The following is a 13,984-nucleotide window of genomic DNA, read 5'->3' on the forward strand; positions in this document are numbered from 1 at the left end:
TATACTTGTATTCAATGTGAATACACTGTTATACCATGAGTTTTTACTTCTATTTGTATACTGCATCAAATATACTTGTATTCAATGTGAATACACTGTTATACCATGAGTTTTTACTTCTATATGTATACTGCATCAAATATACTTGTATTCAATGTGAATACACTGTTATACCATGAATTTTTACTTCTATATTTAAACTGCATGGAATATACTTGTATTTAAAGTGAATACACTGTTATATCACGAGTTTATACTTCTATATGTAAACTGCATGGAATATACTTGTATTCAATGTGAATACACTGTTATACCATGAGTTTTTACTTCTATATGTATACTGCATCAAATATACTTGTATTCAATGTGAATACACTGTTATACCATGAGTTTTTACTTCTATATGTATACTGCATCAAATAAACTTTTATTCAATGTGAATACACTGTTATACCATGAGCTTTTACTTCTATATGTAAACAGAATCAAATATACTTGTATTCAATGTAAATACACTGTTGTACCATGAGTTTTTACTTCTATATGTATACTGCATCAAATTTACTTTTATTCAATGTGAATACACTGTTATACCATGAGTTTTTACCTCTATATGTAAACAGCATCAAATATACTTGTATTCAATGTGAATACACTGTTATACCATGAGTTTTTACTTCTATTTGTGAACAGTATCAAATATACTTGTATTCAATGTGAATACACTGTTATACCATGAGTTTTTACTTCTATTTGTATACTGCATCAAATATACTTGTATTCAATGTTAATACACTGTTATATCATGAGTTTTTACTTCTATATGTAAACAGCATCAAATATACTTGTATTCAATGTGAATACACTGTTATACCATGAGTTTCTACTTCTATATGTAAACAGGATCAAATATACTTGTATTCAATGTGAATACACTGTTATACCATGAGTTTTCACTTCTTTATGTAAACAGCATCAAATATACTTGTATTCAATGTGAATACACAGTTATACAATGAGTTTTTACTTCTGTATGTAAACAGCATCAAATATACTTGTATTCAATGTGAATACACTATTATACCATGAGTTTTTACTTCTATATGTAAACAGCATCGAATATACTTGTTCTCAATATGAATACACTGTTATACCATGAGTTTTTACTTCTATATGTAAACTGCATGGAATATACTTGTATTCAATGTGAATACACTGTTATACCATGAGTTTTTATTTCTATATGTAAACTGCATGGAATATACTTGCATTCAATGTGAATACACTGTTATAACATGAGTTTGTACTTCTATTTGTATACTGCATCAAATACACTTTTATTCAATGTGAATACACTGTTATAGCATGAGTTTTTACTTCTATATGTATACTGCATCAAATATACTTGTATTCATTGTGAATACTCTGTTATACAATGAGTTTTTACTTCTATATGTAAACAGCATCAAATATACTTGTAGTCAATGTGAATACACTGTTATACCATGAGTTTTTACTTCTATATGTAAACTGCATGGAATATACTTGTATTCAATGTGAATACACTGTTATACCATGAGTTTTTACTTCTATTTGTATACTGCATCAAATATACTCGTATTCAATGTGAATACACTGTTATACCATGAGTTTTTACTTCTATATGTGAACAGCATCAAATATACTTGTATTCAATGTGAATACACTGTTATACCATGAGCTTTTACTTCTATATGTAAACAGCATCAAATATACTTGTATTCAATGTGAATACACTGTTGTACCATGAGTTTTTACTTCTGTTTGTAAACTGCATGGAATATACTTGTATTCAAAGTGAATACACTGTTATACCATGAGTTTTTTTTCTATATGTAAACTGCATGGAATATACTTGTATTCAATGTGAATACACTGTTATACCATGAGTTTTTACTTCTATATGTGTACTGCATCAAATATACTTTTATTCAATGTGAATACACTGTTATACCATGAGTTTTTACTTCTATATGTATACTGCATCAAATATACTTGTATTCAATGTGAATACACTGTTATACCATGAGTTTTTACTTCTATATGTAAACAGCATCAAATATACTTGTATTCAATGTGAATACACTGTTATACCATGAGTTTTTACTTCTATATATAAACAGGATCAAATATACTTGTATACAATGTAAATACACTGTTATACCATGAGTTTTTACTTCTATATGTAAACTGCATCAAATATACTTGTATTCAATGTGAATATTGTTATACCATGAGTTTTTACTTCTATATGTAAACAGCATCAAATATACTTGTATTCAATGTGAATACACTGTTATACCATGAGTTTTTACTTCTATATGTAAACTGCATGAAATATACTTGTATTCAATGTGAATACACTGTTATACCATGAGTTTTTACTTCTATATGTATACTGCGTAAAATATTCTTTTATTCAATGTGAATACACTGTTATACCATGAGTTTTTACTTCTATATGTATACTGCATCAAATATACTTGTATTCAATGTGAATACACAGTTATACAATGAGTTTTTACTTCTATATGTAAACAGCATCAAATATACTTGTATTCAATGTGAATACACTGTTATACCATGAGTTTTTACTTCTATATGTAAACAGCATCGAATATACTTGTTCTCAATATGAATACACTGTTATACCATGAGTTTTTACCTCTATATCTAAACTGCATGGAATATACTTGTATTCAATGTGAATACACTGTTATATCATGAGTTTTTATTTCTATATGTAAACTGCATGGAATATACTTGCATTCAATGTGAATACATTGTTATATCATGAGTTTGTACTTCTATTTGTATACTGCATCAAATACACTTTTATTCAATGTGAATACACTGTTATACCATGATTTTTTACTTCTATATGTATACTGCATCAAATATAGTTGTATTCAATGTGAATACTCTGTTATACAATGAGTTTTTACTTCTATATGTAAACAGCATCAAATATACTTGTATACAATGTAAATACACTGTTATACCATGAGTTTTTACTTCTATATGTAAACTGCATCAAATATACTTTTATTCAATGTGAATATTGTTATACCATGAGTTTTTACTTCTATATGTAAACAGCATCAAATATACTTGTATTCAATGTGAATACACTGTTATACCATGAGTTTTTACTTCTATATGTAAACTGCATGGAATATACTTGTATTCAATGTGAATACACTGTTATACCATGAGTTTTTACTTCTATATGTATACTGCATCAAATATACTTTTATTCAATGTGAATACACTGTTATACCATGAGTTTTTACTTCTATATGTATACTGCATCAAATATACTTGTATTCAATGTGAATACACAGTTATACAATGAGTTTTTACTTCTATATGTAAACAGCATCAAATATACTTGTATTCAATGTGAATACACTGTTATACCATGAGTTTTTACTTCTATATGTAAACAGCATCGAATATACTTGTTCTCAATATGAATACACTGTTATACCATGAGTTTTTACTTCTATATCTAAACTGCATGGAATATTCTTGTATTCAATGTGAATACAATGTTATACCATGAGTTTTTATTTCTATATGTAAACTGCATGGAATATACTTGCATTCAATGTGAATACATTGTTATATCATGAGTTTGTACTTCTATTTGTATACTGCATCAAATACACTTTTATTCAATGTGAATACACTGTTATACCATGATTTTTTACTTCTATATGTATACTGCATCAAATATACTTGTATTCAATGTGAATACTCTGTTATACAATGAGTTTTTACTTCTATATGTAAACAGCATCAAATATACTTGTAGTCAATGTGAATACACTGTTATACCATGAGTTTTTACTTCTATATGTAAACAGCATCAAATATACTTGTATTCAATGTGAATACACTGTTATACCATGAGTTTTTACTTCTATATGTAAACAGCATCAAATATACTTGTATTCAATGTAAATACACTGTTATACCATGAGTTTTTACTTCTATATGTAAACTGCATCAAATATACTTGTATTCAATGTGAATACACTGTGATACCACGCGTTTTTACTTCTATATGTAAACAGCATCAAATATACTTGTATTCAATGTGAATACACTGTTATACCATGAGTTTTTACTTCTATATGTAAACAGCATCAAATATACTTGTATTCAATGTGAATTCACTGTTATACCACGAGTTTTTACTTCTATATGTAAACAGCATCAAATATACTTGTATTCAATGTAAATACACTGTTATACCATGAGTTTTTACTTCTACATGTAAACTGCATCAACTATACTTGTATTCAATGTGAATACACTGTTATACCATGAGTTTTTACTTCTATATGTAAACTGCATCAACTATACTTGTATTCAATGTGAATACACTGTTATACCATGAGTTTTTACTTCTATATGTAAACAGCATCAAATATACTTGTATTCAATGTAAATACACTGTTATACCATGAGTTTTTACTTCTATATGTAAACTGCATCAAATATACTTGTATTCAATGTGAATACACTGTTATACCATGAGTTTTTACTTCTATTTGTAAACTACATGGAATATACTTGTATTCAATGTTAATACACTGTTATACCATGAGTTTTTACTTCCATATCTATACTGAATCAAATATACTTTTATTCAATGTGAATACACTGTTATACCATGAGTTTTTACTTCTATATGTATACTGCATCAAATATACTTGTATTCAATGTGAATACACTGTTATACCATGAGTTTTAACTTCTATATGTATACTGTATCAAATATACTTGTATTCAATGTGAATACGCTGTTATACCATGAGTTTTTACTTCTATATGTAAACAGAATCAAATATACTTGTATTCAATGTGAATACACTGTTATACCATGAGTTTTTCCTTCTATATGTATACTGCATCAAATTTACTTGTATTCAATGTGAATACACTGTTATACCATGAGTTTTTACTTCTATATGTAAACAGAATCAAATATACTTGTATTCAATGTGAATACACTGTTATACCATGAATTTTTACTTCTATATGTAAAACGCATCAAATATACTTGTATTCAATGTGAATACACTGTTATACCATGAGTTTTTACTTCTATATGTTAACAGCATTAAATATACTTGTATTCAATGTGAATACACTGTTATACCATGAGTTTTTACTTCTATATGTAAACAGCATCAAATATACTTGTATTCAATGTGAAAACACTGTTATACCATGAGTTTTTACTTCTATATGTAAACTGCATCAAATATACTTGTATTCAATGTGTATACGCTGTTATACGATGAGTATTTATTTCTATATGTAAACAGCATCAAATATACTTGTATTCAATGTGAATACACTGTTATACCATGAGTTTTTACTTCTATATGTAAACAGCATCAAATATACTTGTAATCAATGTGAATACACTGTTATACCATGAGTTTTTACTTCTATTTGTATACTGCATCAAATATACTTGTATTCAATGTGAATACAATGTTATACCATGAGTTTTTACTTCTATATATATACTGCACGAAATATACTTGTATTCAATGTGAATACACTGTTATACCATGAGTTTTTACTTCTATATGTAAACAGCATCAAATATACTTGTATTCAATGTGAATACACTGTTATACCATGAGTTTCTACTTCTATATGTAAACAGCATCAAATATACTTGTATTCAATGTAAATACACTGTTATACCATTAGTTTTTACTTCTATATGTAAACTGCATCAAATATACTTGTATTCAATGTGAATACACTGTTATACCATGAGTTTTTACTTCTATATGTATACTTCATAAAATATACTTGTATTCAATATGAATACACTGTTATACCATGAGTTTTTACTTCTATATGTATACTGCATCAAATATACTTGTATTCAATGTGAATACACTGTTATACCATGAATTTTTACTTCTATATGAAAACAGCATCAAATATACTTGTATTCAATGTGAATACAATGTTATACCATGAGCTTTTACTTCTATATGTATACTGCATCAAATATAATTGTATTCAATGTGAATACACTGTTATACCATGAGTTTTTACTTCTATATGTAAACAGCATCAAATATACTAGTATTCAATGTGAATACACTGTTATACCATGAGTTTCTACTTCTATATGTATACTGCATCAAATATACTTGTATTCAATTTGAATACACTGTTATACCATGAGATTTTACTTCTATATGTAAAAAGCATCAAATATACTTGTATTCAATGTGAATACACTGTTATACCATGAGTTTTTACTTCTATATGTAAACAGCATCAAATATACTTGTATTTAATGTGAATACACTGTTATACCACGAGTTTTTACTTCTATATGTATACTGCATCAAATATAATTGTATTCAATGTGAATACACTGTTATACCATGAGTTTTTACTTCTATATGTAAACAGCATCAAATATACTTGTATTCAATGTGAATACACTGTTATACCATGAGTTTCTACTTCTATATGTATACTGCATCAAATATACTTGTATTCAATTAGAATACACTGTTATACCATGAGATTTTACTTCTATATGTAAAAAGCATCAAATATACTTGTATTCAATGTGAATACACTGTTATACCATGAGTTTTTACTTCTATATGTAAACAGCATCAAATATACTTGTATTTAATGTGAATACACTGTTATACCATGAGTTTTTACTTCTATATGTAAACTGCATGGAATATACTTGTATTCAATGTGAATAAACTGTTATACCATGAATTTTTACTTCTATATGTATACTTAATAAAATATATTTGTATTCAATGTGAATACACTGTTATACCACGAGTTTTTACTTCTATATGTATACTGCATCAAATATACTTGTATTCAATGTGAATACACTGTTATACCATGAATTTTTACTTCTATATGTAAACAGGTTCAAATATACTTGTATTCAATGTGAATACACTGTTATACCATGAGTTTTTACTTCTATATGTATACTGCATCAAATATACTTGTATTCAACGTGAATACACAATTATACAATGAGTTTCTACTTATATATGTAAACTGCATGGAATATACTTGTATTCAATGTGAATACACTGTCATACCATGAGTTTTTACTTCTATATGTATACTTCATAAAATATACTTGTATTCAATGTGAATACACTGTTATACCACGAGTTTTTACTTCTATATGTATACTGCATCAAATATACTTGTATTCAATGTGAATACACTGTTATACCATGAGTTTTTACTTCTATTTGTATACTGCACCAAATATACTTGTATTCAATGTGAATACACTGTTATACTATGAGTTTTTACTTCTATATGTAAACTGCATGGAATATACTTGTATTCAATGTGAATACACTGTATACCATGAGTTTTTACTTCTATATGTATACTGCATCAAATATACTTTTATTCAATGTGAATACACTGTTATACCATGAGTTTTTACTTCTATATGTATACTGCATCAAATATACTTGTATTCAATGTGAATACACTGTTATACAATGAGTTTTTACTTCTATATGTAAACAGCATCAAATGTACTTGTATTCAATGTGAATACACTGTTATACCATGAGTTTTTACTTCTATATGTAAACTGAATGGAATATACTTGTATTCAATGTGAATACACTGTTATACCATGAGTTTTTACTTCTATATGTATACTGCATCAAATATACTTGTATTCAATGTGAATACACTGTTATACCATTAGTTTTTACTTCTCTATGTAAACTTCATGGAATATACTTGTATTCCATGTGAATACACTGTTATACCATGAGTTTTTACTTCTATATGTAAACTGCATGGAATATACTTGTATTCAATGTTAATACACTGTTATACCATGAGTTTTTACTTCCATATGTATACTGAATCAAATATACTTTTATTCAATGTGAATACACTGTTATACCATGAGTTTTTACTTCTATATGTATACTGCATCAAATATACTTGTATTCAATGTGAATACACTGTTATACCATGAGTTTTTACTTCTATATGTATACTGCATCAAATATACTTGTATTCAATGTGAATACGCTGTTATACCATGAGTTTTTACTTCTATATGTAAACAGAATCAAATATACTTGTATTCAATGTGAATACACTGTTATACCATGAGTTTTTACTTCTATATGTATACTGCATCAAATTTACTTGTATTCAATGTGAATACACTATTATACCATGAGTTTTTACTTCTATATGTAAACAGAATCAAATATACTTGTATTCAATGTGAATACACTGTTATACCATGAGTTTTTACTTCTATATGTAAAACGCATCAAATATACTTGTATTCAATGTGAATACACGGTTATACCATGGGTTTTTACTTCTATATGTAAACAGCATCAAATATACTTGTATTCAATGTGAATACACTGTTATACCATGAGTTTTTACTTCTATATGTAAACTGCATGAAATATACTTGTATTCAATGTGAATACACTGTTATACCATGAGTTTTTACTTCTATATGTATACTGCATCAAATTAACTTGTATTCAATGTGAATACACTGTTATACCATGAGTTTTTACTTCTATATGTAAACAGAATAAAATATACTTGTATTCAATGTGAATACACTGTTATACCATGGATTTTTACTTCTATATGTAAAACGCATCAAATATACTTGTATTCAATGTGAATACACTGTTATACCATGAGTTTTTACTTCTATATGTAAACAGCATTAAATATACTTGTATTCAATGTGAATACACTGTTATACCATGATTTTTTACTTCTATATGTAAACAGCATCAAATATACTTGTATTCAATGTGAAAACACTGTTATACCATGAGTTTTTACTTCTATATGTAAACTGCATCAAATATACTTGTATTCAATGTGTATACGCTGTTATACGATGAGTATTTATTTCTATATGTAAACAGCATCAAATATACTTGTATTCAATGTGAAAACACTGTTATACCATGAGTTTTTACTTCTATATGTAAACTGCATCAAATATACTTGTATTCAATGTGTATACGCTGTTATACGATGAGTATTTATTTCTATATGTAAACAGCATCAAATATACTTGTATTCAATGTGAATACACTGTTATACCATGAGTTTTTACTTCTATATGTAAACAGCATCAAATATACTTGTATTCAATTTAAATACACTGTTATACCATGAGTTTTTACTTCTATATGTAAACTGCATCAAATATACTTGTATTCAATGTGAATACACTGTTATACCACGAGTTTTTACTTCTATATGTTAACAGCATGAAATATACTTGTATTCAATGTGAATACACTGTTATACCATGAGTTTTTACTTCTATATGTAAACAGCATCAAATATACTTGTATTTAATGTGAATACACTGTTATACCATTAGTTTTTACTTCTATATGTATACTGCATCAAATATACTTGTATTCAATGTGAATACACTGTTATACCATGAGTTTTTACTTCTATATGTAAACAGCATCAAATATACTTGTATTCAATGTAAATACACTGTTATACCATGAGTTTTTACTTCTTTATGTAAACAGCATCAAATATACTTGTATTCAATGTGAATACACTGTTATACCATGAGTTTTTACTTCTATATGTATACTGCATGGAATATACTTGTATATATGTGAATACACTGTTATACCATGAGTTTTTACTTCTATATGTAAACAGCATCAAATATACTTGTATTCAATGTGAATACACTGTTATACCATTAGTTTTTACTTCTATATGTAAACAGCATGAAATATACTTGTATTCAATGTAAATACACTGTTATACCATGAGTTTTTACTTTTACATGTAAACAGCATCAAATATACTTGTATTCAATGTGAATACACTGTTATACCATGAGTTTTTACTACTATATGTAAACTGCATGGAATATACTTGTATTCAATGTGAATACACTGTTATACCATGATTTTTTACTTCTATATGTAAACTGCATGGAATATACTTGTATTCAATGTGAATACATTGTTATACCATGAGTTTTTACTTCTATATGTATACTGCATCAAATATACTTGTATTCAATGTGAATACACTGTTATACCACGAGTTTTTACTTCTATATGTAAACAGCATCAAATATACTTGTATTCAATCTAAATACACTGTTATACCATGAGTTTTTACTTCTTTATGTAAACAGCATCAAATATACTTGTATTCAATGTGAATACACTGTTATACCATGAGTTTTTACTTCTATATGTATACTGCATGGAATATACTTGTATATATGTGAATACACTGTTATACCATGAGTTTTTACTTCTATATGTAAACAGCATCAAATATACTTGTATTCAATGTGAATACACTGTTATACCATTAGTTTTTACTTCTATATGTAAACAGCATGAAATATACTTGTATTCAATGTAAATACACTGTTATACCATGAGTTTTTACTTCTATATGTAAACAGCATCAAATATACTTGTATTCAATGTGAATACACTGTTATACCATGAGTTTTTACTTTTACATGTAAACAGCATCAAATATACTTGTATTCAATGTGAATACACTGTTATACCATGAGTTTTTACTTCTATATGTAAACTGCATGGAATATACTTGTATTCAATGTGAATACACTGTTATACCATGAGTTTTTACTTCAATATGTATACTGCATCAAATATACTTGTATTCAATGGTAATATACTGTTATACCATGAGTTTTTACTTCTATATGTAAACAGCATCAAATTAAGTTGTATTCAATATGAATACACTGTTATACCATGAGTTTTTACTTCTATATGTAAACAGCATCAAATATACTTGTATTCAATGTGAATACACTGTTATACCATGAGTTTTTACTTCTATATGTAAACAGCATGAAATATACTTGTATTCAATGTAAATACACTGTTATACCATGAGTTTTTACTTCTATATGTAAACAGCATCAAATATACTTGTATTCAATGTGAATACACTGTTATACCATGAGTTTTTACTTCTATATGTAAACAGCATCAAATATACTTGTATTCAATGTGAATACACTGTTATACCATGAGTTTTTACTTCTATATGTAAACTGCATGGAATATACTTGTATTCAATGTGAATACACTGTTATACCATGAGTTTTTACTTCTATATGTATACTGCATCAAATATACTTGTATTCAATGTGAATACACTGTTATACCATGAGTTTTTACTTCTATAAGTAAACAGCATCAAATATACTTGTATTCAATGTGAATACACTGTTATACCATTAGTTTCTACTTCTATATGTAAACAGCATCAAATATACTTGTATTCAATGTGAATACACTGTTATACCATGAATTTTTACTTCTATATGTAAACAGCATCAAATATACTTGTATTCAATGTGAATACACTGTTATACCATGAGTTTTTATTTCTATATGTATACTGCATGGAATATACTTGTATTCAATGTGAATACACTGTTATACCATGAGTTTTTACTTCTATATGTATACTGCATCAAATATACTTGTATTCAATGTGAATACACTGTTATACCATGAGTTTTTACTTCTATATGTAAACTGCATGAAAAAATACTTGTATTCAATGTGAATACACTGTTATACCATGAGTTTTTACTTCTATATGTATACTGCATCAAATATACTTGTATTCAATGTGAATACACTGTTATACCACGAGTTTTTACTTCTATATGTATACTGCATCAAATATACTTTTATTCAATGTGAATACACTGTTATACCATGAGTTTTTACTTCTATATGTAAAAAGCACCAAATATACTTGTATTCAATGTGAATACACTGTTATACCATGAGTTTTTACTTCTATATGTAAACTGCATGGAATATACTTGTATTCAATGTGAATACACTGTCATACCATGAGTTTTTACTTCAATATGTATACTGCATCAAATATACTTGTATTCAATGGTAATATACTGTTATACCATGAGTTTTTACTTCTATATGTAAACAGCATCAAATTAAGTTGTATTCAATATGAATACACTGTTATACCATGAGTTTTTACTTCTATATGTAAACAGCATCAAATATACTTGTATTCAATGTGAATACACTGTTATACCATGAGTTTTTACTTCTATATGTATACTGCATGGAATATACTTGTATATATGTGAATACACTGTTATACCATGAGTTTTTACTTCTATATGTAAACAGCATCAAATATACTTGTATTCAATGTGAATACACTGTTATACCATTAGTTTTTACTTCTATATGTAAACAGCATGAAATATACTTGTATTCAATGTAAATACACTGTTATACCATGAGTTTTTACTTCTATATGTAAACAGCATCAAATATACTTGTATTCAATGTGAATACACTGTTATACCATGAGTTTTTACTTTTACATGTAAACAGCATCAAATATACTTGTATTCAATGTGAATACACTGTTATACCATGAGTTTTTACTACTATATGTAAACTGCATGGAATATACTTGTATTCAATGTGAATACACTGTTATACCATGATTTTTTACTTCTATATGTAAACTGCATGGAATATACTTGTATTCAATGTGAATACATTGTTATACCATGAGTTTTTACTTCTATATGTATACTGCATCAAATATACTTGTATTCAATGTGAATACACTGTTATACCACGAGTTTTTACTTCTATATGTATACTGCATCAAATATACTTGTATTCAATGTGAATACACTGTTATACCATGAGTTTTTACTTCTATATGTAAACTGCATGGAATATACTTGTATTCAATGTGAATACACTGTTATGCCATGAGTTTTTACTTCTATATGTATACTGCATCAAATATACTTGTATTCAATGTGAATACACTGTTATACCATGAGTTTTTACTTCTATAAGTAAACAGCATCAAATATACTTGTATTCAATGTGAATACACTGTTATACCATTAGTTTCTACTTCTATATGTAAACAGCATCAAATATACTTGTATTCAATGTGAATACACTGTTATACCATGAATTTTTACTTCTATATGTAAACAGCATCAAATATACTTGTATTCAATGTGAATACACTGTTATACCATGAGTTTTTATTTCTATATGTATACTGCATGGAATATACTTGTATTCAATGTGAATACACTGTTATACCATGAGTTTTTACTTCTATATGTATACTGCATCAAATATACTTGTATTCAATGTGAATACACTGTTATACCATGAGTTTTTACTTCTATATGTAAACTGCATGAAAAAATACTTGTATTCAATGTGAATACACTGTTATACCATGAGTTTTTACTTCTATATGTATACTGCATCAAATATACTTGTATTCAATGTGAATACACTGTTATACCACGAGTTTTTACTTCTATATGTATACTGCATCAAATATACTTTTATTCAATGTGAATACACTGTTATACCATGAGTTTTTACTTCTATATGTAAACTGCATGAAAAAATACTTGTATTCAATGTGAATACACTGTTATACCATGAGTTTTTACTTCTATATGTATACTGCATCAAATATACTTGTATTCAATGTGAATACACTGTTATACCACGAGTTTTTTACTTCTATATGTATACTGCATCAAATATACTTTTATTCAATGTGAATACACTGTTATACCATGAGTTTTTACTTCTATATGTAAAAGCACCCCAAATATACTTGTATTCAATGTGAATACACTGTTATACCATGAGTTTTTACTTCTATATGTAAACTGCATGGAATATACTTGTATTCAATGTGAATACACTGTTATACCATGAGTTTTTACTTCAATATGTATACTGCATCAAATATACTTGTATTCAATGGTAATATACTGTTATACCATGAGTTTTTACTTCTATATGTA

Source organism: Daphnia magna, unplaced genomic scaffold (assembly GCF_020631705.1).
Source record: "Daphnia magna isolate NIES unplaced genomic scaffold, ASM2063170v1.1 Dm_contigs347, whole genome shotgun sequence".
Lineage (NCBI taxonomy): Eukaryota > Metazoa > Arthropoda > Branchiopoda > Diplostraca > Daphniidae > Daphnia > Daphnia magna.